Source organism: Phyllobates terribilis, unplaced genomic scaffold (genome assembly GCF_046119375.1).
Source record: "Phyllobates terribilis strain yellow unplaced genomic scaffold, ASM4611937v1 Scaffold_3__8_contigs__length_932513732, whole genome shotgun sequence".
Classification (NCBI taxonomy): domain Eukaryota; kingdom Metazoa; phylum Chordata; class Amphibia; order Anura; family Dendrobatidae; genus Phyllobates; species Phyllobates terribilis.
Window position 1 is genome coordinate 481,239,184 of NW_027362763.1, and position 25,442 is coordinate 481,264,625.

The window sequence follows — 25,442 nt, forward strand, 5'->3', positions numbered from 1 at the left end:
AGGAGGTGTGGCATGCACAGGATCCCTGACCAAAGGACCTCCCACCTGCTCTCAGACATAATATCTCTATCACTGTGGCAACCAGACCCCTGGGGTGTCACATTCCCCCCTAGTGAAATTTAGTACTCCGGGACTAAACACATTTAGAAAAACATAACAAAGTATAACAATAACAATACTATAAGAAAAACACATAAGATGGTTACGGCGTGTCCGCAACCGGATGCAGTCTTTGAAGAAAAGCAAAGGTGTCCATTTCACCAACACAGGGAGACGTAACCAGGTAGGGGTCTGTCCTACCCCGAGTCCTTAACAGTCTCTAGTCCATCCTGGGTTACGCTCCAACTATATACAAGGATTCCCGGTAAATCCACCAAGGTTTCCTAAAAATAACTAGAAACACAAAATTATACACAAGCAACAAGACACAGAAAAACATAGATAAAACAATTTATACACTTTAAATTCTCCAGCGTGCGGGTAACTGGCCTCTAGTGGCCCGAGTGGACCTACGGAGCTGACTGTCTGGCCCTGAACTACAGGGTGTAGGAGCTGTCAAGGGTAAACTGGGCAGCTGTCTACCGGCTCCTTGTCTCACTAGGGGTACGGCAGGCTCACTATAAGCAGAGGGTTGATTCTCCTGTTCTGCTTGTGTGGAGTCTTCTGCCTCCTGGACCGGCTGTTCTTCCAGCTCTACCCGTTGCTCCGTAGGTTCTTGGGATGATGGTTGGAGGAAGGTGAGTACGGGTACCACAACTGCACCATTGACTTGAGTCCAAGACTGAGGAAAGTCCCCGAGCACGGTACTAACCATATCTTCCCTTTCTTCCACGGGTCGATGGTCTTCTTGTTCCTCTTCAGGGTTCCTCAGTTGTTCGGGACACTTCTTCAGGTGGTCCCGGGATACAATGGCTGTGGTTTCCCCTCCGTCTTTACTGATGGTACAGACCTTCGGGTTCTCGTGGCTTGAGGGCAGTACGGTGTACGGGTCCTTCTCCCACTGGTCGTCCAACTTGTGGAGCCGTCTCTTCCTCTTCAAGACCTGCTCTCCGGGTACCAGGGGAACAGCGGGAGCATACTGGTTGTAAGTTTTCTCTTGTCTTTCCCTAGCCTGACAGAGACTTTGCTCCACGCTCTCCTGTACTCTCCGGTACTGCTGCTGCCTCTCTGTGTCCCAGTCTGTTTCTGGTGAAGTGTCCTCGGGGGTCAGGACTCCCATTTCCAGGTCAACAGGTAACTTACCAGGTCTTGCCCTCATTAGGTAAGCCGGGGTACAGTTGGTGGAACCTACCGGGATGTGGTTGTATAGGTCCACCAGATCGGGCAACTTTTCAGGCCACAGACTGCGTTCTTCCAGGGGCAACGTTTTTAGAAGATCCATTACCACCTGGTTCATTTTTTCACAAAGTCCATTAGTCTGCGGATGGTAGGGTGTCGTCCTTATCTTCCGGCAGCCATACAGATTGCAGAATTCCTGAAAGACCTCCGCTTCAAAGGCAGGTCCCTGGTCCGTCAGCACTTGGTCCGGGTACCCGTGTGGACGGCAGAAGTGCTGCTGGAAGGCTCTAGCTGCTGTTTGAGCCGTTAAGTCCTTGACGGGGACGACAACCAAGAACCGGGAGTAATGATCCACGATGGTTAACGCGTAGACGTAGCCACTTCTGCTTGGGGTCAGTTTTACATGATCCAAGGCTACCAGTTCCAACGGTTGCCGGGTGACGATGGACTGCAGGGGAGTCTTCTGGCTGGCTCGGTCCTTCCTTCTCAGGTTGCACGGGCCACAATCTCTGCACCACTTCTCGATGGTTCCCCTCATGCCTACCCAGTGGAACCACTCGCGCAGCAGGAACTCCAGCTTTTTCCACCCAAAGTGTCCAGCTCCGTCGTGGTATGCCTCCATCACCATGGCTGCGTCTCTTCGTGGCACCACTACTTGCCAGAGTAATTCATGCGTCCGGGAGTTAACCATTCTGCGGCACAACTTCCCTTTGTAAAGGAACAGTCGACTCTTCTCTGCCCATAGTTGTTTGGCTTCCTCCGGAGCGTCTGGTTCAAGGCGAGCCTCCGGCCGAGTCAGCATCTCCTTCACCAGTCGGACGGCAGGGTCGCTGTCTTGCGTTTCCGCCCAGTTGTAGTGGGGTAAGGGGTTCAACGTAGCAGCCTGCTTACTCCTTACCCGGTGGGAATACTGAATAGTCCCATGACGGTGGAACGCAGGGAGTTCAACTTCTTCCAGTCCCTCCGGATCTTCTCCTCCGTCCGGCAGGTTGGGCATCCTGGACAGGGCGTCCGCGTTGGTATTGGAGCGTCCTGCCCGGTATTTAATTGTGAACTCGTAGTTGGACAGACGGGCCATCCACCTCTGCTCCAGGGCACCGAGTCTTGCCGTGTCCAGGTGTGTCAGCGGGTTGTTATCCGTGTACACGGTGAACCGGGAAGAAGCGAGGTAATGCTTAAAGCGCTCAGTGATTGCCCATACTACGGCCAGGAACTCTAACTTAAATGAGCTGTAATTCTCGGGGTTCCTTTCGGTGGGTCGCAGTTTTCGGCTGGCGTAGGCGATTACTCGTTCCTTCCCCTGCTGGATCTGGGACAGTACGGCTCCTAGCCCGATGTTACTGGCGTCGGTGTAGAGGATAAAGGGCTGGCTATAATCCGGGTACGCCAGGATTTCGTCCCCCGTGAGGGCCATCTTCAGCTGGCGGAAGGACTCTTCTTCCAGCTCTTCCCATTTGAAGGGCGGCTTCTGGTTCTTGGCCTTCCGGGACTGGCCTATCAGGAGGTCCTGCATAGGTGCTGCCTTTTTGGTGAAACCGGGAATAAACCTTCGGTAGTAGCCTACCAACCCGAGGAACTGCCGCACTTCTTTTACGCTGGAGGGGCTTGGCCATCCCTTAATTGCGGTGATCTTATCGGGGTCGGGAGCCACTCCGTCAGCGCTCACCACGTGTCCCAGGTACTGCACCTTTGGTTTCAGGAGGTGACACTTGGAGGGTTTCACCTTTAGGCCGTAACTCGCCAGAGCCTCGAACACTTCCGCCAGGTGTTTCAGGTGGTCCTCATACGTCTTGGAATATACGATGACATCGTCCAGGTACAACAGGACCGTCTCGAAGTTTCTGTGGCCCAGACAACACTCCATTAGGCGTTGGAAGGTTCCTGGTGCGTTGCAGAGTCCGAACGGCATGCAGGTGAACTCGCTAAGTCCCATCGGGGTGGTGAATGCGGTCTTCTCCCGGTCCGCCTCTGCTACAGGAACCTGCCAGTACCCGCTAGTGAGATCCAAGGTAGAGAAGAAGTTAGCAGATCTTAAAGCAGCCAATGACTCCTCTATCCTTGGTAAGGGGTACGCATCCTTGTGTGTGATACGGTTGATTTTCCGGTAATCTACACACATCCTCATGGTGTTGTCTTTCTTTTTGACTAAAACTAATGGGGCTGCCCAGGGGCTACAACTATCCCGGATTACCCCAGCCTCCTTCATATCTCTAAGCATCCCCTTGGCGTGTTGGTAATGTGCAGGGGGTACGGGTCGATACCTCTCTTTTATGGGAGGATGATCTCCCGTGGGGATGCGATGTTCTACCCCCTTGACTCGCCCGAAGTCTAACGGGTGTTTACTAAACACTCTCTCATACTCTTGAACCACCCGATAGACTCCTTGTTTCTGATGTGAGGGAGTGGAGTCAGTACCCAAATGTAGTTGCTGACACCAGTCCTCCATGTCTTTCTTAGAGCCGTTACCTTCCTCCGGGTGAGATGGAGGCAAGGGTTCCACAGATTGTATAGAACTTTGATTAGTGGTATATAATTTGGCTAGCGTGGCATACCGGGGCAGGTACACTTCCCTCTCCCCGATATTTATTATGCGAATGGGCACCCTCCCATGGCGTACATTGACCACCCCCCGTGCTGTCAAAATGGTGGGCCTACTGTCTGAGTAAACTGGTTCTACCATTGCCTGGTAATCTCTACCTCTCAGACCAATAGCTGCCCGGCACCAAATCATCATTTCACTTTTTGGGGGCATGGCAATAGGAAAAGGGTCACACATTCTTACGCTACCAATCTCACCGCCGGAGAGTTCCACTTGTTGCCGTTGCATCAGTGCCCGGATCTCTTTCTGGAGCACCCGCTGCTCGCCGGAGCTGGCATTCTTGGCAACCTGCTGTAAAAGGAAAATCACCTCTGAAAGACAATTTTCAATTACATTAGTTCCTAGAGTTATTTTTGGGTGACTCTCATGTTTATCGATATCTACAATGATCAGTCCCTGTGCGGCCAGTTCGACTCTACCAATTTTGATGGTCACCTCTTTAAATCCGATCTGTGGCACGGGCTGACCATTGCTGGCGATGATACTCAAGTCGTCGTCGGGGTAGCGGGTAATATCCGAGTCATTCCAGTACTGCTTGAAGAGCACGTACGGGATGGTGGTGACCTGTGACCCGGTGTCCAGTAGGGCACTCATGGGAATGCCATCCAGTACCACAGGCAAGACTGGACGTCCTCCCACATATCTGTCGCGCCAGTTCGATGGGCCTGGTGATCTTTTTCCTGGGGGTTGGCCCTCTACCCCAGGTTGTGCCCGTTTAAAGAACAGTACCTTGCCATATGTCCGGGTTGATTGCAGCGGCGGCAGATGGGTCGTCCGTCCTCACTGTATCGGTCACTGGGTCTTCCTCTGGCCGGTGGGGTCCTCCTTGGTCGACGCCACGGGATGTCCTCCGGTCCGGATGCCAGCTGGATCTTCCCTGGGGTGGAAACCTGTAAAGACTGCACAGTTCGGGTTAGCGCAGCAACGCTCTTAGCTAGCTCTTGGACCTGATGGTGTAGGTCTGGAGCTGGGTCATTGTCCAAAGCCTGCGCATCAGCTCCCACAGGCCCTGCTGACAAGGGCGCCGCCTCCTGGTAGTAAGTGGTAGTGGGGCGTCTGTGGGTCACAACGCCACCTGGTGCCGGTTCTCGGAGCACCCGGATGGCTCTGTCCTTGAACTGTGCAAAGTCCAGATGGGGATCCTGTAAGGCCATTGCCCGCAACTGGGTTCGGTGGGCATTGCAATATAAACCCTCTATAAACTGTTCAGTCAACAGCCTGTCCTCGTTTCCCACCCCATCAGGGTCGGTCTGCTTTATGGCCCTCAGGGCCTCTTGTAGGTTTAGTGCATAGTCCCTTATACTCTCATGCGCTCGCTGCTTGCACCCGTAGAATCTAAGCTTAATCTCGGCTGAGGTGCGGGTATCAAAGGTGTCCCTCAGCCGGGTTAGTATCCCTGCGACAGTCTTCCTCCCAGGTGGCCAGGATTTTACTTCCCTTTTGGCTGCCCCGGTTAGTTGGGCCACCAGGATGCTCACTTTTTGCTCTTCTGTGAGGGGGTACACCTGGAAGAGGCTATCCAGCTTTTCTCTAAAGTCATGCAGGGTATGTGACTCCCCTGAGTACTGGGGTAGCCAAGCTGCTCCCGGGATATAGGGCATGGTGAAGGGCATAACTGCAGCAGCGGTAGCGCTGGCGGGGGTTGAGGCAGTGAAGCTCTCCTCCGTATCCGACATCTTCCTCCCCCCTAGTGGACCGTGGCCTACCTTGCGATGATCCTCTTCCGTAGGCCGCGGCTCCGCTTTGGATCGTCAGGGTTGAGGACCTTCCGTCGCGCTCCTGTGACGTCGGCGTCTGCTGGGCTCCTTCCAGGACCTTACGCAACGTCCGGACGTGAGGCGGGGCTTCAGTTCTCGCGCGCTTTCGGAGTCCACGCCCCTCTTCTTCCCGCGCGGCGTCCTCAAGATGGCGTCCAATGGCGGGAAAACTCCACGGATGGCGGGAAGAAGGACGAAGATGGCGCCGGATGGCGGGAAAACTTCGCAGATGGCGGGAAGAAGGTAGAAGATGGCGCCGGATGGCGGGAAACCTCCACGGATAGCGGGAATCTTCACCACTGGTAAGTTTGAACAGTCTTTGCTTTTCAGGCACGCAGTACCCGGTGGTTGCGGGCACGAAATCCTGCCGACTACGCCAAAGTTGACGCGCCCCTGGGCCTGTGTCGCGCTGCGGTGCGCACGCGGGAGCTTACCCGGAGCCGGATCCGTGGAGGGTTGTAATCTCGTGGCGGTGACCCGGTCCGTGCCCAGGGAGTCAAACTAGACGGCAGTCTATTAGTAGTAAATAGTTGATGACTACGCCACCCGTTGAGTGCAGCCAGGAAGCTGCTGCTGCAGGGCAGACCGCTGAGGCCGGTGGTAGGATTGTGCAGCGTGATAGTATAACCCCCAACGGGAGGGGTATGGCCTCAGGGCAGCCGACGTGGATGATGGGGGTAGCAGGAACCACTCAGAGACGGTACGGTGTAGTTCAGGGTCTTTACTGGTAACAACGACAGACCCTCCCGGAGTACTTGCTAGCAAACGGGGCCTGGTCAGTCTTTGAGCAGATGGGATCTCCCCTGGCCAGGCGTAGTTGTAGGCCTCCCAAACTGACTGTACTCTTCTGGCTACCTTGCTAGAAGCTGATGTAAGTAGCCCACGTCCCTGAGTGTACCGTGTGGTGCTCACCCGTATGGCCGGTGACTCCGGGCCTTCTAATGGCTTCCGCTCCACGATGGCGGTGCTGGTCCCACGCGTGTGACCGTGCCTTCAGGCTTCTGGGCCAGAGGACCTGAAATCCCCTGCCCGACGGATTCTGCTGCTGGGTAGGATTTAGTCCCCACAGCCTGGGACTCCGGGTCCGGTAAAGAATCTTCTTAGTCAGGGCGAGCTCTGTAGCTGCCAGCCCCTGACTCCTTGTAACTCTGCTGTTTCCTATGCTGCTTCTCTTCTCCACTCTTCTTGTCTGACTCACCCTGCCTCAGCCCCGGGTTTATACAGGGGAAGTTCTTCCCCTCCCAAGACTGGGCAGGAGGTGTGGCATGCACAGGATCCCTGACCAAAGGACCTCCCACCTGCTCTCAGACATAATATCTCTATCACTGTGGCAACCAGACCCCTGGGGTGTCACACTACCACCGAGAATTGCTGGATATTTTTCTGTCCAGGTTGCCTCCTCCTACTCCGCTTCCTCCACCGCCTTCTCATCCGGTCAGCGTAACACCTGCACCACCAGCTTCAGCACAGCCAAAAAACGACAGGAGGCAGTTCTGAAACACCTGTTTGGGGGAAAATCCCACACCAGGCAGGAGCTGGAGACGGGTATCAAACAACAGACCAATGAATGATTCGTGCTGCTGAACCTCAAGCTCGGTCTGGTGGTGTGCAATAATGGGCGAAATCTCATAGCAGCTCTGGGCCTAGCCGGTTTGATGCACATTCCTTGCCTGGTGCATCTGCTAAATTTGGTGGTGCAGAGCTTCCTAAAAAATTATCCCGAGATGTCAGAGATACTGCAGAAAGTGTGGGCCATCTGTGCGCGATTTCAGCATTCTCACCCTTCTGCTGCTCGTCTGTCTGTGCTGCAGCGTTACTCCTGCCTTCCGGCTGACCGCCTCATATTCGACCTTGCATATTCTGGAGAGACTGTGTTAATAGCAGCAGGCGATACTGAAGTTTCAGCTGCAGCATGCATGGGTGAGTTGCTCTGCAGAACAACACCACTTCACCCTCAACAAGTGGGCCTCCATGCTGTGGACGTATGTGCCATGTTGTGCTGCTTTGAGTACTGCACCAACATGGCCAGCGCTGATGACGCCATCATCAGCGTTACTATCCCACTTCTATGCATCCTTGAAAAAATGCTTCAGGCAATGATGGATGAGTTGGTGGCACAGGAGGAAGAGGATGAGGAACAGGGACCATTTACACCATTATCAGGCCAGTCATCCACACATGGCTCGGAGAGTGGGTTCTTGTACCAACAGCCACCAGCTACACAACTGTCCAGCCAGGGAAAAGTTTTTGAGGATGAGGAGAAGGAAACGTGTTCACAGCAGGGTGGCATTCAAAGCATCTCACGGGCATCACTAAAGCGTGGTAGGAGTGATATAGAGGACAGAGACGATACACTTCCGACTGAGGACAGCTTGTTGCTGCCGCTGTGCAGTCTGGCACACATGAGCAAATACATGCTGCTGTGCCTGTGCAATGACTGTCGAGATGCCCGGATTCTTTCAAGTGCTGATTACTAGTGATGGGCGAGCACTAAAATGCTCGGGTGCTCGATGCTCGGGTCGAGCACATTGGAATACTTGGGTGCTCGACCAGAGCAACGAGCCCAATACAAGTCTATGGGAAACTCGAGCATTTTTCAGGCGGTTCCCCCCGGCGGTCTGCAGAGTGCCTAAAAATTGCCCAAATCGATGGGAACAGTGCTCAAATGACATGGGAACAGCATGGGGAAGACCCCTGGAAGCATTTCTGACTCCCAGGTCACTTCTGTCAACAACGTTGTCAGAGGTATTATGCCACTTTTACGAACTCACAATAAAACATACAAAAACGAAACCAAAATGGATTTTCTTGGGAAATATGTTAAGGAACATCCTTTCCAGGGTAATGACTTGTATATAAAGCAAAATAAATAACCAAAAACAAAAATAGTCCTCCACACCTTGGGTTATGTTCACACTTAGCGTTTTTGATGCGTTTTTGCACTTTTGCATTGCTTTCAACCGTGACAAATGCATTCACCAGGAAATGTCATTTTAACATTTTACAACCTTATCTGGCCATGTGCTGTGTGATATATCATCAGACACATCGTGTTTCATTTATGAATAAGGGACTCTGAAAGTCGCAAAGCCTATTTTTATAGGGCCATCAGGCGGCCTTTAGTATTCTTAAAGGGCCAGCAGTCGGCCCTCACTCTTCTTAGAGAGCCATCAGCCGGCTATGTTTTATTGTTCCCATTACTAAAGAGTGGGTCTCCTATACTGTTATTGCGTATGCAGTGAGTGGCAGGGCTGCCCAAAATTTGGACGCACCCCAATACCCCTTTGAAGAGACTTAGAGGAGGGCCTCCTGAAAGCAATGTTCCTATTATTAGGAAGTAGGTCTCCCATTGTCTTTGCCTATGCAGTGAATGCAAGGGTTGCCAAAAATTTGGAGGCACTCCAATGCCCCTTGGAAGAGACGTAGAGGTCAGAGGGCCTCCTGAAAACAATGTTCCCATTATTAGGAGGTGGATATCCCATTATGTTTGCCTATGCAGTGAATGCAAGGGTTGCCAAAAATTGGGAGGCACTCCAATGCCCCTGGGAAGAGACGTAGAGGAGGGCCTCCTGAAAAAAAATGTTCTCATTATTAGGAAGTGGGTCTCCCATTGTGTTTGCCTATGCAGTGAATGCAAGGGCTGCCAAAAATTGGGAGGCACTCCAATGCCCCTTGGAAGAGACGTGGAGGAGAGCCTCATAAAAAATGTTCCCATTAGAAAGGAGCGGGTCTCCTATACTTGTAGTGGCCATGCACTAAGTGTATGGGCTGACAAACATTTACCCCTGGGGGGTATACATGAACATACTGTATAAACATTTTTTTTACGGGCATCATAAACACCCTTTAAAAAAGTTATGTGGGTGTTGCATCACAGACCACGGTCACCCTGGTGATATGGTGGTGGAGGATGAGGATGAGGAGAAGGAGGAGGACAGGAGCAAATAGCCAAAATCAGGAAGTGTATACCCATGTGTGGGTGTGAAGAGGTGCATGGGAATATACCTCCCAAAAAAAGACACTGGATTTGAGTTTATGTTACGCTGCTATCATTCGGTGGTGTTGAGAAGTCTGGCCCAATCCAGCCCTTGTTCATTTTTATAAGAGTCAGCCTGTCAGCATTTTCAGTTGACAGGCGGATGCGCTTATCAGTTAGAGGAAGATGAGGTGCAGGAGCTGTAGACTGTGGGGGCCACCCTGATTGACCTAGGGCTCGCAATCTTTGGCATCGGGAGGACGTGTTCCTTCCCAAGGTCCGACTGGGTCCCGGTTTCCATTATGTTAACCCAGTGTGCCGTCAGCAAGATGTCCCTGCCCACAAACATTTGTCCACGTGTCCGTGGTTAGGTGGCTAATGTTTTGGGACACATGGTTGTGTAATGCGGGGATGGCACACCGGGAGAAATAGTGGCGGCTGGGGACCGAGTACCAAGGGACGGCCGCCGCCATCAGGTTGCGGAATGCTTTCATCTCCACAAGCCTAAAAGGCAACATTTCGAGCACAAGCAGTCGTGAAATATGGGAATTTAGTAGTGTGGCCTGTGGGGCGTTGGCTGCGTATTTTCGCTTGCATTCAAAGGACTGGGGTATGGACAACTGAACGCTGCGCTGGGACAAGTACGTGGATGTGCTTCCTGATGCTGCTACTTGAGAGTTTGCAACGACAGGTGCAGGGCAGGAGGCATCTTTGCATGCACCATGGACAGGGGATTGGCTTGTATGCACAACAGCGGAAGAAGCAGTGGTGCTACCCGCAGACACTGTTTCTGGACCCTGGGGTTCGGCCCACAAAGTCGGGTGCTTTGCTGCCATGTGCCTGATTGTTCTGGTGGTGGTCAGGCTGCAAGTTTTGCCACCCCTGCTGATGCTGGCCTGGCAATTGTCTCTTATCATCGTCCACCTCTTGTGACACTTTCCCTCCGTCGCCTTCGCGTGACCGTGGCTGCTCAAATATTTGGGCATCCCAAGTGTGGGATCAGTTGTCTCTGGGCACTTGGCATGGTGGGAAGAAGGAGGATCAGGGTGAGGAATATGCGGTCCAGACTCATGGCTAATGAGACTTGACCGTGTGGAAGACAGGGTGGTGGTGGTGGCAAAGTGACTGGAAGCATTATCTGCTATCCAACCAACTACCTTTTGACACTGCTCTGGGTTCAATAGTGGTGTGCTGCGGTCCCCTAGGAATTGGTACAGAAAGGTCTGGCGAGAAGATGTGGGTGTTTGTTGTGGCACAATTTCAGCTTGCCCACGGCTTCGGCCTCTGCATGCACCATCACCATCATGTCCAGTTCCCCGTCCCTTGCCACGCACCTTGCCCATTTTAAATGGAAGACGATATCTTCCACGCTCACTAGAAATGGCTGAATTTGGAGCTAAGTTATATGTAACCCATGTGACGGAGAAACCACAGTTTTAAATACCTGGCCTGTAGGTAACTATTTTGAACAGCAAATCGGTGTCAATTGCTTCTCTGACACACTGAAACAAATTTTTTATGGAGGCCAGAAAAGGCGGTATTTTTCAGCGCAATTATATGTGATCCGTGTGATGGACAAACCACAGTTTTAAAAAGCTGAATTTTTAGCGCTGTAATATGGAAAGGACCTGGCTGTATTCTGCAGTGCCAACAAGCAAATGGCGCAGAACAACAGTGTTCTCTGGATTTCTTTTTAAGCAAATAATGAGGATTAAGACCCAAAAAAAAAATTATTCCTGGCCCCTGAGACCTGGGCCTATTTCTAGAAATATCTAACAGCAGCTGCAGACAAAAGTAGAATGGAGCCTCTTGTGCTGCTATATACCCGGCCTGCCTATATACACTGCCTGCCTGATATCTCTGCAGATGGATTAGTCCTCAGAAGGACTGTTTGTTGAGATGGATATGTGTCTCTAATATAGTTTGGCACACCTACACTAACTAGAAACAAGCAAATCTCTCCCTAGCTCAGCAGCACCTCTCCCTACACTGTCTGATTCCGGAGTGACTGTGACGAGCACGGTGGCGCCAGGTCTGATATAGACCTCATGACGCTGTGCGGCCAGCCAATCACTGTAATGCCACAACCAACATGGCTACGGCGTTACAGTGAGTGGCAGACAATCCTTGCATGTTCATTGGCTCTGTAAAGAGCGCCAAACATGCAGGGAGGAGACCCGAGCTCCCGCCGAGCAACCCTGGAAATACTCGGCGAGCGCCGAGCATCTCGAGCAGTGAGATGCTCGGGCAAGCACCGAGCAGTAGCGAGCATACTCGCTCATCACTACTGATTACTGGGTGTCCACCCTGCTGGATCGAGCAGTGACATGCTCAGGCAAGCACCGAGCAGTAGCAAGCATACTCGCTCATCACTATTGATTACTGGGTGGCCACCCTGCTGTATTCCCCCTAAATCACATCCATATTTCCGTCACTGCAGCGTGATCGGAAAATACCTGAATGCAAGTGCATGCTGGCAGACACACTACTGACGGCATCCCCACCTGTAACAGGTGGCTCAGTGGAGGCACAAGACAGAGGAGGAAGTCGCCAATGCTGCTGGGGCAGCGGCACCACACTGGAAGGGTGGGTTGGCATAGCCAAAATGTGGAAAACCTTACTCACCACCATCTTATACCGCTCGTATTAGCAGGAGGCAGTGTTATGCCTGTTTAGAAACTAACTCAGGATTAATAAGTTAGACACTAAAAAGAACACAACTGAGCCTGCCGGTTCCTGTACAGACCAGAAATACTGACACCGCGGTCCCACATGGCGTCTGCTGGTACAGAGATAGCCCTAACCAAGGAACTATTAGATGGCAACTCAGACGTAAACTCCCTAAACAACAGTCAAGTTGCTTCACATTCCTCCTAAAGAACCATAGGGCAGGGCAGAGTGTTAATTAGCTACAAGATGAGAAGTGTGCTGAACAAAGGAAAAAATCTCAGAGTGAGTAAAGTAAATAACAAAATCCCAAACAAAAAATAAAGCAATTACTCTTAACAAATATATAGCCTACTTACTAAAGTTAAACAGAAGAGTGGTGCAAAGTATAGCAAAGAAAAAAGGAAAAAAATTCTTAGCTCCAAGCTCACAGGCTGACTCCAAACATCAATACAATGTCAGAACATCTATCACCAGCAGGAAACGCTCGCTAGGAGACCGAATACAAAGCTGCACCCAAAAGGTGAAAGGTGGACAAATGAAAACACCTGTGGTAAGCTAGACAGACTGCAGCCAGAAAAAAGAACAAAAACACCCAGAGAAAAGTCTCCTGTGGCTCATTAGAAAGAGAAGCCGACCACAGAACACAAGCTCAAGCGGTCGAATCCAGGAGCATGACAGTTTAAACAACATGGTGGAAGGGTATGTCTCCATGTACTGAGTGGGGTCTGCCCCATTTAACTTCTGGGTCTTCAAATTGGACACACGTCCTAAGCTTACCCTTTACGCCTTGGAGGTTCTGCCCTCTCTTGTGGCAAGTGTACTGTCGGAACGTGTGTTTAGCACGGAAGGAAGCGTAATCTGTGGCCAGGCGCATCCAGTTGTCCACATCAAACGTAGGCAAGCTCACACGCATTAAAATGAACCAGGCGTGAATCCCACAGGACTTGTCCATACCTTTGGCTGAACAGAGAAGTATACCAGTCGCACCCAGCCATTGTTATACTTCTCCGCAGTTTGTCCTATTTTCCATTCCCAATGTTTTGGAGCCTCCACAAATTAAAGTTAAAAAAGGAGGCTGTTTTGCAGAGTGTACCCACACAGGCTGTTTTGCAGAGTCCTCCCACAGAAGCTGTTTTGCAGAGTACACCTACACAGGCTGTTTTCAGAGTACCCCAAACAAGGCTGTTTTGCTAAGAACATCCACATAGGCTTTTTCAGCGTACTCCCACAGAGGCTTTTTTCAGAGTACTCCCACAGAGACGCATGCTGAGTACAAATAAACATTTTTTTTGCTGTGTACCTCCACAGAGGCTTATTTTTCTAGAGTACCATGACAGAGGCTTTTTTTAGAGTACTCCCACAAAGGCTTTTTTGCAGAGTACCCCCACAGAGGCTTTTTTTCAGAGTAGTCCCACAAAGGCTTTTTAAGAGTATTCCCACAGAGCCTTCTTTGCAGAGTACCCCCACAAAGGCTGTTTTCAGAATACTCCCACAGAGTCTTTTTGTCAGAGTACCCCCACAAAGGCTTTTTTCAGTGTACTCCCATAGAGACACGTGCAAAGTACACACACACTCTTTTTTTGAGTACCTCCACAGAGATGTATTTTTGCTGAGTACCATGACAGAGGCTTTTTTTCAGAGTACCCCCACAGAGGCTTTTTTCACCTCCACAGAGATGTATTTTTGCTGAGTACCATGACAGAGGCTTTTTTTCAGAGTACCCCCACAGAGGCTTTTTTCAGAGTAATGGAAAGGAGGAAAAGGGAAATAGGAGAGTCAGCTCCACAGGTAGATGCAGATACTCAGTCCATATGGATATCGCAAGGAAATGCCCTGGTTAGGGTCGGCTAAATGCAGTCAAACAAAAAGGTAGAATATCCAGCGATAAAAATAAAAGATCATGATTAAGATTAAATAAAGTCGAAAAGCGTAGATCGGGTTGATCTGTCTGGTGGTTGGTGTTTGTCCGCAATACAGGACTTTTTACATGAATTTCCATAAAGGAAGATATTTTTATTTTTATCGTTGGATATTCTACCTTTTTGTTTGACTGCTTTTTTTCAGAGTACTCCCACAAAAGCTTTTTTTAGAATATTCCCACAGAGCCTTCTTTGCAGAGTACAACCACAAAGGCTTTTTTCAGAGTACACACAGAGGCTTTTGAGAAGAGTATTCTCTCTGAGACATGTGCAGAGTGCACACATAGGCTTTTAGACACAGTACTCCCTCAGAGGCTATTTTGCAGAGTACTCCTACAAAGGCTTTTTAAAGAGTACTCCCACAGAGACTCATGCTGAGTACAAACAAACATTCTTTTTTGCTGTTTACCCCCACAGAGGCTTATTTTTGCAGAGTACCATGACAAAGGCTTTTTTTTAGAGTACTCCCACAAAGGCTTTTTTAAGAATATTCCCACATAGCCTTCTTTGCAGAGTACACCAACAAAGGCTTTTTCACAGTACTCCCACAGAGGCTTTTTTTGCAGAGTACCCACACAGAGGCTTTTTTCAGAGTACCCTCATACTGGCTTGTGGGCACAGTACTCAATCAGAGATGCATGCAGAGTACACACACACACGCTTTTTTTGCAGAGTACAACCACAGAGGCTTTTTTAGAGTAGTCTAACAGAGGCTTTTTTTCAGAGTACCCACACAAAGGCTTTTTTCAGAGTACTCCCACACAGGCTTTTTTCAGAGTACCCCATACATGCTTGTGGGCACAGTCCTCCCTCAGAGACGCATGCAGAGTACACACACGCACACTTTTTTTACAAAGTACCCCCACATACTCTTTTTTTTTAGAGTACTCTAACAGAGGTTTTTGCAGAGTACCCCCACAGATGATTTTTTCAGAGTACTCCCACAAAGGCTTAATTCAGAGTACTCCCACAAAGCCTTTTTAAGAGGACTTCCACAGAGGCTTTTTTCAGAGTACTCCAACAGAGGCTGGTGGGAAGAGTAGTCCCTCAGAGACGCGTGCAGATTAAAAACACACTCTTTTTTGCACAATACACCCACAAAGGCTTTTTTGCAGTGTACTCCTACATAGAATTTTTTCTGAGTACTCCCACAGAGGCTTTTGTTTGCAGAGTACTCCCACAAAGGCTTTTTTCAGAGTACTCCCACAGAAGATTTTTTGCAGACTACCCCCACAGAGGTTTTTTTCAGAGCACTCCCACAGAGACACATGCAGAGTACCCAAACATGCTTTTTGGCAGAGTACTCAGGCAGAGACACGTGTAGACTACACACACAGGATTTTTGGTACAGTACTCCCACTGAGATGTGTACAGAGTACACACACACACACACACACACACACACTTTTCAGTGTAGTATTCCCACAAACATGGGAACAGAATACACACCTCTGTGTATACTCTGCATGTGTCTATGTCTAAATACTCTGCCAAAAAGCCTCTGTGTGTACCCTGCACCCGTCTCTGTGGGAGTACTATGCCTTTAAGCCTCTGTGTGTACTCTGCATGCGTCTCTTTCTGAGCACTCTTACAAAAAGTCTGTTTGCGTATTCTGCATTCGTCTCTGTCTAAGTACTCTGCCAAAAAGTCTGTGCGTGTGTACTCTGCACAGACACGAGTGCAGAGTACACACAGAGGCTTTTTCGCACAGTTCTCCCACAGGCACGGGTTCAGAGTACACATAGAGGCTTTTTGGCACAGTTGTCCCACAGACACGGTTACAGAGTACACACAGAGGCTTTTTTGCAGAGTGCACACACAGAACCTAACATTGTTCCTCACTCGAGCTGCGTCCTGTCCTTTAATCACAGCAGAATGGCGGCGCCACCCATGATCCGGCAACTATACACGCTGGGTCACGTGATGCGCCGGCCAATCACAGCCATTCCAATACTTGACATTGTTTTCTTGCTCCGGAAGTGCCCACAGCTTAAACGCTTGGTGATTGGCTGCGCTGCAGCCTTTCAACAAACTTTATTAGGCACCAAACCTGAACAGTAAAACGGACTTTCGCTAAACCGGACATGCCATTTACCTCTATAGAAATGTTGTGGAAAGAACTGAAGTGAGCAGTTCATGGGAGAAAAAACACCAACATAGCATAGTTGAAGCTGTTTTGTAAGGAAAAGTCGACTATAATTCCACCAAGCTGATGTGCAGGGCTAATCAAGAAATACTAGAAACGTTTTGATGCAGTTATTGCTGCACAGGGGAGTCACACCAGATACTGAAAGCAAAGGTTAACATACCTGCCACTTACAGACATGTGATATTGGAGAATTTTTTCTCATTTATAAAATCTAAAAGTCCAATATTTTTGACTGACATGTTTTATTTGATTATCTTTATCTACTTTTAGGACTTGTGGGGAAAATCTGATGTAGTTTTAGGTCCCATTTATCCAGAAATATGTAAGATTCTGAAGGTTCACAAACATTTAAGTACAGTTTCAACCTGTGTAAACTACTTAGAAGCCATGGTCAGTAGTGATGAGCGAACGTGCTCGCCACTGCTCGGTACCCGCCCGAGCATCACTGTGCTCGGCGCTTGGCGATTATTTCCGGGTTGATCGGGCTGGAACATGGGTCCCCTCCCTGCATGTTTGGCGCTCTTTAGAGAGCCAATGAACATGCAGGGATTGCCTGCCCTGCACTGTAATGCCGTAGCCATGTTGGTTGTGGGAATTACAGTAATTGGCTGCCTGCACAGCATCATCAGGTCTCTATAAGACCTGGCTCCGCTATGATCATCACAGTCTACCCCGAAAACAGGCAGAGTAGGAGGAGGTGCTGCTGAGTCAGGGAGAGATTTGCTTCTTTATAGTTAGTATAGGTATTCCACAACACATATACATATTATATATATATATATATATATATATATATATATATATATATATATATATATATATATATATATATATATATATATATATATATATATATATATATATATATATATATATATATATATATATATATATATATATATATATATATATATATACGCAGTACAAACCAAAGGTTTGGACACACCTTCTTATTTAAAGATTTTTCTGTATTATCATGACTATGAAAATTGTTCATTCACACTGAAGGCATCAAAACTATGAATTAACACATGTGGAATTATATACTTAACAAAAAAGTGTGAAACAACTGAAAATATGTCTTATATTCTAGGTTCTTCAAAGTAGCCACCTTTTGCTTTGATGACTGCTTTGCACACTCTTGGCATTCTCTTGATGAGCTTCAAGAGGTAGTCACCGGAAATGGTTTTCACTTCTCAGGTGTGCCCTGTCAGGTTTAATAAGTGGGATTTCTTGCCTTATAAATGGAGTTGGGACCATCAGTTGTGTTGTGCAGAAGTCAGGTGGATACACAGCTGATAGTCCTACTGAATAGCCTGTTAGAATTTGTATTATGGCAAGAAAAAAGCAGCTAAGTAAAGAAAAACGAGTGGCCATCATTACTTTAAGAAATGAATGTCAGTCAGTCTGAAAAATTGGGAAAACTTTGAAAGTGTCCCAAGTGCAGTTGCAAAAACCATCAAGCGCTACAAAGAAACTGGCTCACATGAGGACCACCCCAGGAAAGGAAGACCAAGAGTCACCTCTGCTTCTGAGGATAAATTTATCCGAGTCACCAGCCTCAGAAATCGCAGGTTAACAGCAGCTCAGATTAGAGACCAGGTCAATGCCACACAGAGTTCTAGCAGCAGACACATCTCTACAACAACTGTTAAGAGGAGACTTTGTGCAGCAGGCCTTCATGGTAAAATAGCTGCTAGGAAACCACCGCTAAGGACAGGCAACAAGCAGAAGAGACTTGTTTGGGCTAAAGAACACAAGGAATGGACATTAGACCAGTGGAAATCTGTGCTTTGGTCTGATGAGTCCAAATTTGAGATCTTTGGTTCCAACCACCGTGTCTTTGTGCGACGCAGAAAAGGTGAACGGATGGACTCTACATGCCTGGTTCCCACCGTGAAGCATGGAGGAGGAGGTGTGATGGTGTGGGGGTGCTTTTCTTGTGACATTGTTGGGGATTTATTCAAAATTGAAGGCATACTGAACCAGCATGGCTACCACAGCATCTTGCAGCGGCATGCTATTCCATCCGGTTTGCGTTTAGTTGGACCATCATTTATTTTTTAACAGGACAATGACCCCAAAGACGCCTCCAGTCTGTGTAAGGGCTATTTGACCAAGAAGGAGAGTGATGGGGTGCTACGCCAGATGACCTGGCCTTCATAGTCACCAGACCTGAACCCAATCGAGATGGTTTGGGGTGAGCTGGACCGCAGAGTGAAGGCAAAAGGGCCAACAAGTGCTAAGCATCTCTGGGAACTCCTTCAAGATTGTTGGAAGACCATTTCCGGTGACTACCTCTTGAAGCTCATCAAGAGAATGCCAAGAGTGTGCAAAGCAGTCATCAAAGCAAAAGGTGGCTACTTTGAAGAACCTAGAATATAAGACATATTTTCAGTTGTTTCACACTTTTATATTAAGTATATAATTCCACATGTGTTAATTCATAGTTTTGATGCCTTCAGTGTGAATGTACAATTTTCAAAGACATGAAAATACAGAAAAATCTTTAAATAAGAAGGTGTGTCCAAACTTTTGGTCTGTACTGTATATATATATATATATATATATATATATATATATATATATATATATATATATATATATATATATATATATATATATATATATATATATATATATATATATATATATATATATATATATATATATATATATATATATATATATATATATATATATATATGCTGCATATATTCAGTGGTGATAGCAGGAGTTAGGCAGGCCGGGAGGGTTTGTGGCTGATTGCAGTGCATGATTCAGCACAAGAGGGTCCATTGAACATCCTGTTAGTATAGGTATTCTACAACATATATATATATATATACACTACCGTTCAAAAGTTTGGGGTCATTTAGAAATTTCATTATTTTTGAAAGAAAAGCACATTTTTTCTGAATGAAGCTAACATTAAATGAATCAGAAATACACTCTATACATTGTTAATGTGGTAAATGACTATTCTAGCTGCAAACGTCTTGTTTTATTGCAATATCTACATAGGTGTATAGAGGCCCATTTCCAACAACCACCACTCCAGTGTTTTAATGGTACATTGTGTTTGCTAACAGTGTAAGAAGGCTAATGGATGTTTAGAAAACCCTAGAAAACCCTTGCACAAGTATGTTAGCCCAGCGGAAAATGGATTGGCTGATTGAGAAGCTATAAAATTGACCTTCCTTTGAGCTAGTTGAGAATCTGGGGCATTACGCTTGTTTGTTCTATGAAACTCTCAAAATGGCCAGAAAAAGAGAACTTTCAAGTGAAACTCGACAATCTATTCTTGTTCTTAGAAATGAAGGCTATTCCATGCGAGAAGTTGCCAAGAAACTGAAGATTTCATACAATGGTGTGTACAACTCCCTTCAGAGGAGAGCACAAACAGGCTGTAACCAGAGTAGAAAGAGAAGTGGGAGGCCCCGCTGCACAACTGAGCAAAAGACAAGTGCACTAGAGTCTCTAGTTTGAGAAATCGACGCCTCACAGCTCCTCAACTGGCAGCTTCATTAAATAGTACACGCAAAATGTCAGTGTCAACGTCTACAGTGAAGAGATGACTCTGGGATGCTGGCCTTCAGGGCAAAGTGGCAAAGAAAAGCCATATCTGAGACTGGCTACTAAAAGGAAAGGATTAATATGGGCTAAAGAACACAGACATTGGACAGAGAAAGACTGGAAAAAAGACGAATCAAAGTTTGAGGTGTTTGGATCACACAGAAGAACATTTGTGAGTCACAGAACAACTGAAAAGATCCTGGAAGAGTGCCTGACACCATCTGTCAAGCATGGTGGAGGTAATGTGATGGTCCAAGGTAAATGGGATTTTGAATAAGGAAGGCTATCACTCCATTTTGCTATGCCATGCCATACCCTGTGGACAGTGCTTGATTGGAGCCAATTTCATCCTACAAGAGGACAATGACACAAAGCACATCTCCAAACTATGCATGAACTATTTAGGGAAGAAGCAGGCAGCTGGTATTCTATCTGTAATGGAGTGGCCAGCGCAGTCACCAAATCTCAACCCCATTGAGCTGTTGTGGGAGCAGCTTGACCGTATGGTACGCAAAAAGTGCCCATCAAGCCAATCCAACTTGTGTAAGGGGCTTCAGGAATCATGAGGGGAAATTTCTCAAGATTACCTCAGCAAATTAACAGCTACAATGCCAAAGGTCTGCAATGCTGGAATTGCTGCAAAGGGAGCATTCTTTGACGAAAGCAAAGTTTGAAGGAGAAAATTATTCTTTCAAATAAAAATCATTATTTGTCACCTTGTCAATGTCTGGACGATATTTTCTATTCATTTTGCAACTCATTTGATAAATAAAAGTATGAGTAACACAAAATTGTCTGGGTGACCCCAAACTTTTGAGCGGTAGTGTATATATATATATATATATATATATATATATATATATATATATATATATATATATATATATATATATATATATATATATATATATATATATATATATATATATATATATATATATATATATATATATATATATATATATATATATATATCTGCAGTGTATGATACAGCATAAGAGGGTCCATTGATCGTCCTGTCTGCTGCTGCTGCAATAATTACAGATATTTGTAGACATAGTCCCAGATATCAGGGGCCAGGGCAATTTTTTTTTTTTATCTTAATCCTGGTTATTTGCTCAAAAAGCAATCCAGAGTACACCATTTTTCTGCTCCATTTGCTTGTTCTCACTGCAGAATAAAGCCAGATCTGTTCCATATTTCAGCGATAAAAATCCAGAAATTTGAACTGAACGTGGAAAATATTGGCCTCCTTTTCCATTCTGTTGCAGTGTGTCGGTCAAGCTATTCACACTACGTGTCTGTGAAGAATAATATTAGTAAATTACAGGCCTGCTATTTAAAACCGTGGTTCTCTGTCAGACATATCACCTATAAGACTGTCCCAAAATCAGCCATTTCTTCCATTTCCATTCTGTTGCAGTGTGTCGGTCAAGCTATTCACACTAGGTGTCTGTGAAGAATAGTATTAGTAAATTACAGGGCTACTATTTAAAACCGTGGTTCTCTGTCAGACATATCACATATAACTGCGTTCCAAAATCAGCCATTTCTCATGAATATGGAAAATATTGTCCTCTATTTAAAATGGGCAAGGTGCGTGGCAAGGGACGGGAAAGTGGACGTGATGGCGATGGTGCATGCAGAGGCTGAGGACGTGGCTGTGGGCAAGCTGAAATTGTGCCACAACAAACACCCACATCTTGTCGCTCGACCTTCCTGTCCCAAATATTAGGGCACCGCAGTACTCCACTATTGAACCCAGAGCAGTGTCAAAAGGTTGTTGGTTGGATAGCAGATAATGCTTCCAGTCACTTTGCCACCATCACCCTGTCTTCCACACGGTCAAGTCTCAGTAGCCATGAGTCTGGACCGCATATTCCTCACCCTGATCCTCCTTCTTCCCACCATGCCAAGTGCCCAGAGACAACTGATCCCACACTTGGACACTCAGAAGAGCTGTTCACTTTTCCATTTGTAGATTCGGGCCTCTCGCCCGGCCAGGTTCAAGCGAGTCAAGAAGAGATTGAATGTAACGATGCCCAAATATTGGAGCAGCCACGGTCACACGAAGGCTACGGTGGGAAAGTGCTATTACTGACGCAAGAGTTGGATGATGATGACAATGAGACACAATTGCCAGAAAGTCAGAAGGAGGACCAGGGTGTGAAAGTTGAAGACGAGGTGGTGGATGATATAGTAACTGACCCAACCTGGCAGCGAGATATACAGAGTGAGGACAGCAGCACATAGGGGGAGGGAGGCATAGCACCACAACAGGCAGGAAGAAGCAGTGTGGTGGCCGCCGACACAAGGCGAGAAAGCGTTCCTCGTAACACCAACATGACGGAAGTTGCCAGTACAACTATAGGGCTTTCCGAGTCTGGTTATTTTTTAAAGACTCTGTTAATAACATCAAAAAGGCCAGCATCAGCAGGCGTAGCAAAACTAGCAGCCTGACCACCACCAGCATGATCAGGCACATGGCAGCAAAGCACCCGACTAACTGGGCCGAACCCCAGGGTCCAGCAACAGTGTCTGCGGGTGACACCACTACTTCTTCCTCTGTTGTGCATGCACGCCAATCCCCTGTCCATGGCGCATGCCAAGATGCCTCCCGCCCTGCACCTGTAGCTGCATACTCTCAACTAGCAGCATCAGCAAGCATTTCAATGTCCTTGTCCCAGCGCAGCGTTCAGTTGTCCCTACCCCAGTCCTTGGAACGCAAGCGCAAATACGCAGTCAACGCCCGACAGGCCACACTACTAAATTAACACATTAAGCGAATGCTTGCACTCGAAATGTTGCCTTTTAGGATCGTGGAGACGGAAGATTTCCGCAACCTGATGGCGGCGGCCATCCCTCGGTACTCGGTCCCCAGCCGCCACTATTTCTCCCGGTGTGCCGTCCCCGCATGACACGAGAATGTGTCCCACAACATTAGACGTGCCCTCAACAATGCAGTTACTGGGAAAGTCCACCTGACCACGGACACGTGGACAAGTGCTTGTGGGCAGGGACGGTACATCTCGCTGCCTGAACACTGGGTTAATATTGTGGAAGCTGGGACCCAGTCGGACCTTGGGACGGAACACATCCTCCCGACGCCGAGGATTGTGGGCCCTGGGTCAATCAGGGTTGCCCCCACATTCTACAGCTTCTGCACCTTCTCCTCCTCTTCAGCCTCCCTCTCTGAAATGACCATATCAGTCAGAAGCTGGAAGCTCTGCAGCACTGCCTCAGCCAAGCAGCAACAGGCTGTGCTGAAGCTGATATGCTTAGGTGACAAACCACACAACGCTGAAGAGTTGTGGACAGCTCTGAAAGAGCAGGCAGATCTGTGGCTGACACCGCTGACCCTACAGCCAAGCATGGTCGTGTGTGACAATGGTCGGAACCTGGTGTTAGCTCTGAGGCGAGCTCACACACGTACCATGCCTGGCCCATGTGCTTAACCTCGTGGTTCAACGGTTTCTCAAAACCTACCCGGATCTTCCAGATCTGCTTGTCAAAGTATGCCGCCTGTGCACCCATTTTATAAAGTCAGCTACAGCTTCCGCCGTCCTTGCCGTGCTTCAACAGCATTTGCAGCTTCCAGCTCACTGACTGATCTGTGATGTCCCCACACGTTGGAACTCTACATTGCAGATGTTGGGAAGGATTTGTGAGCAGAAGAGGGCAGTTGTTGATTACCAGCATCAACAAGGCCGTCGGTATTCAGTTCTGACTCCACACATAAGACCTCAGGAGTGGACATGGATGTCAGGCATATCTACCATCCTCCAAAACTTTGAGGATTCCACCAAGATGGTGAGCGGCAATGACGCCATAATTAGTGTCACCATCCCGCTTCTCTGTCTTCTGAAACTCTCTCTGCTCACAATTAAAGAGGATGCATTGCAGGCAGAGCACGATGAGATGGAGCAAGGAACCATACAGGGTGATTCCAGAAAGCCCAGCCTCATCTCATCCCAACGTGGATTAGGTGACAATGAGGAAGAGAAGGAGGAAGAACAGGAGCTAGTTTCCTGCGCTATAGACGGTACTACCTGCACAACTGTCATACCATCTGCTTAGCGTGGATGTCCTGAGGACAGGGAGGAGGAGCATGAGGAGGAGAGAATGGTCAGTCATCCTCTTGGTGAGGATAAGGAAGTCTTGCCTCTTTGCAGTCTGGCACACATGGCTGAGTTTATGTTACACTGCCTTTCCCGTGACCCTCGCGTTGTCCAAATTTTGGGTGACAGTCATTATTGGTTGGTGACATTTCTAGACCCACGCTACAAGGAGAATTTTCTCTCTCTTGTTAGTAGGGTTTTTCCTAAATTTTGACAGCTGTTGCACTCACTGCATACTCTATAACTGTATAGCAGTCCCCCTCCTTTCTAACGGATACATGTCGTTACTGTGGCCCAACTCTATGTGTCTTTAAATTGTTAGTGGGGTTTTTCCTAAATTTTGGCAGCCATTGGACTCACTCCATACCTTATAACTGTATAGCAGACCTGCTCCTTTCTAATGGAAACATGTCATTACTGTGGCCTAGCTCTATGTGTCTTTAAATTGTTAGTAGGGTTTTTCCTAAATTTTGGCAGCCATTGGACTCACTGCATACCCTATAACTGTATAGCAGACCCTCCCCTTCCTAATGGAAACATGTCATTACTGTGGCCCAGCTGTATGTGTCTTTAAATTGTTAGTGGGGTTTTTCCCAAATTTTGGCAGTCCTTGCAGTCAGAGAATGGACATTACCACTATAGGATACCCGCTCCTTTATAATGAGAACTTTTTTTTACTGAGGTCCTCCTCTATGTCTCTTCAAATGGGTATTGGGTTGCATCCAAATTCTTGGCAGTCCTTGCAGTCACTGCATATGCAATAACAGTATAGGAGACCCACTCATTAATAATGGGAACAACAAAGCATAGCCGGCTGATGGCTCTCTAACAATAGCGAGGGAAACTGCTGGCCCTTCAAGAATAGTAGGGGCCGCCTGATGGCCCTATAAAAATAGGCTTTGTGACTTTCAGAGTCCCTTCATCATAAATGAAACAGGATGTGTCTGATGATATGTCACACACCACATGGCCAGAAAAGGTTGTAAAATGTTAAAATGACATCTCCCAGTGAATGTATTTGTCTTGGTTGAAAGCAAGGCAAAAGTGCAAAAACGCATAAAAAATGCTACGTTAACATAGCCCAAGGTGTGGAGGAGCATTTTTGTTTTTGGTAATTTATTTTGCCTTATATATAAGTCATTATCCTGGAAAGGATGTTCCTTAACATATTTCTCAGGAAAATCCATTTTGGTTTAGTTTTTTCATGTTTTATTGTGAGTCCGTAAAAGTGACGTAATACCTCTGACAACATTGTTGACAGCAGTGACCTGGGAGTCAGAAATGCTTCCAGGGGTCTTCCCCATGCTGTTCCCACGTCATTTGAGCACTGTTTCCATCGATTTGGCCAATTTTTAGGCCCTCTGTAGACCGCCGGTGGGGAGCCTCAGGAAAAATGCTCG

General features: G+C 47.6%; 1 protein-coding gene across 1 annotated transcript in view; it reads left to right on the plus strand.

Moving 5' to 3' along the window:
- Window positions 1-25,442, plus strand: part of LOC141258187 (calcium homeostasis modulator protein 6-like) — a 43,384-nt gene that overhangs the window by 15,975 nt on the left and 1,967 nt on the right. The gene's annotated exons all lie outside the window — the stretch shown is intronic.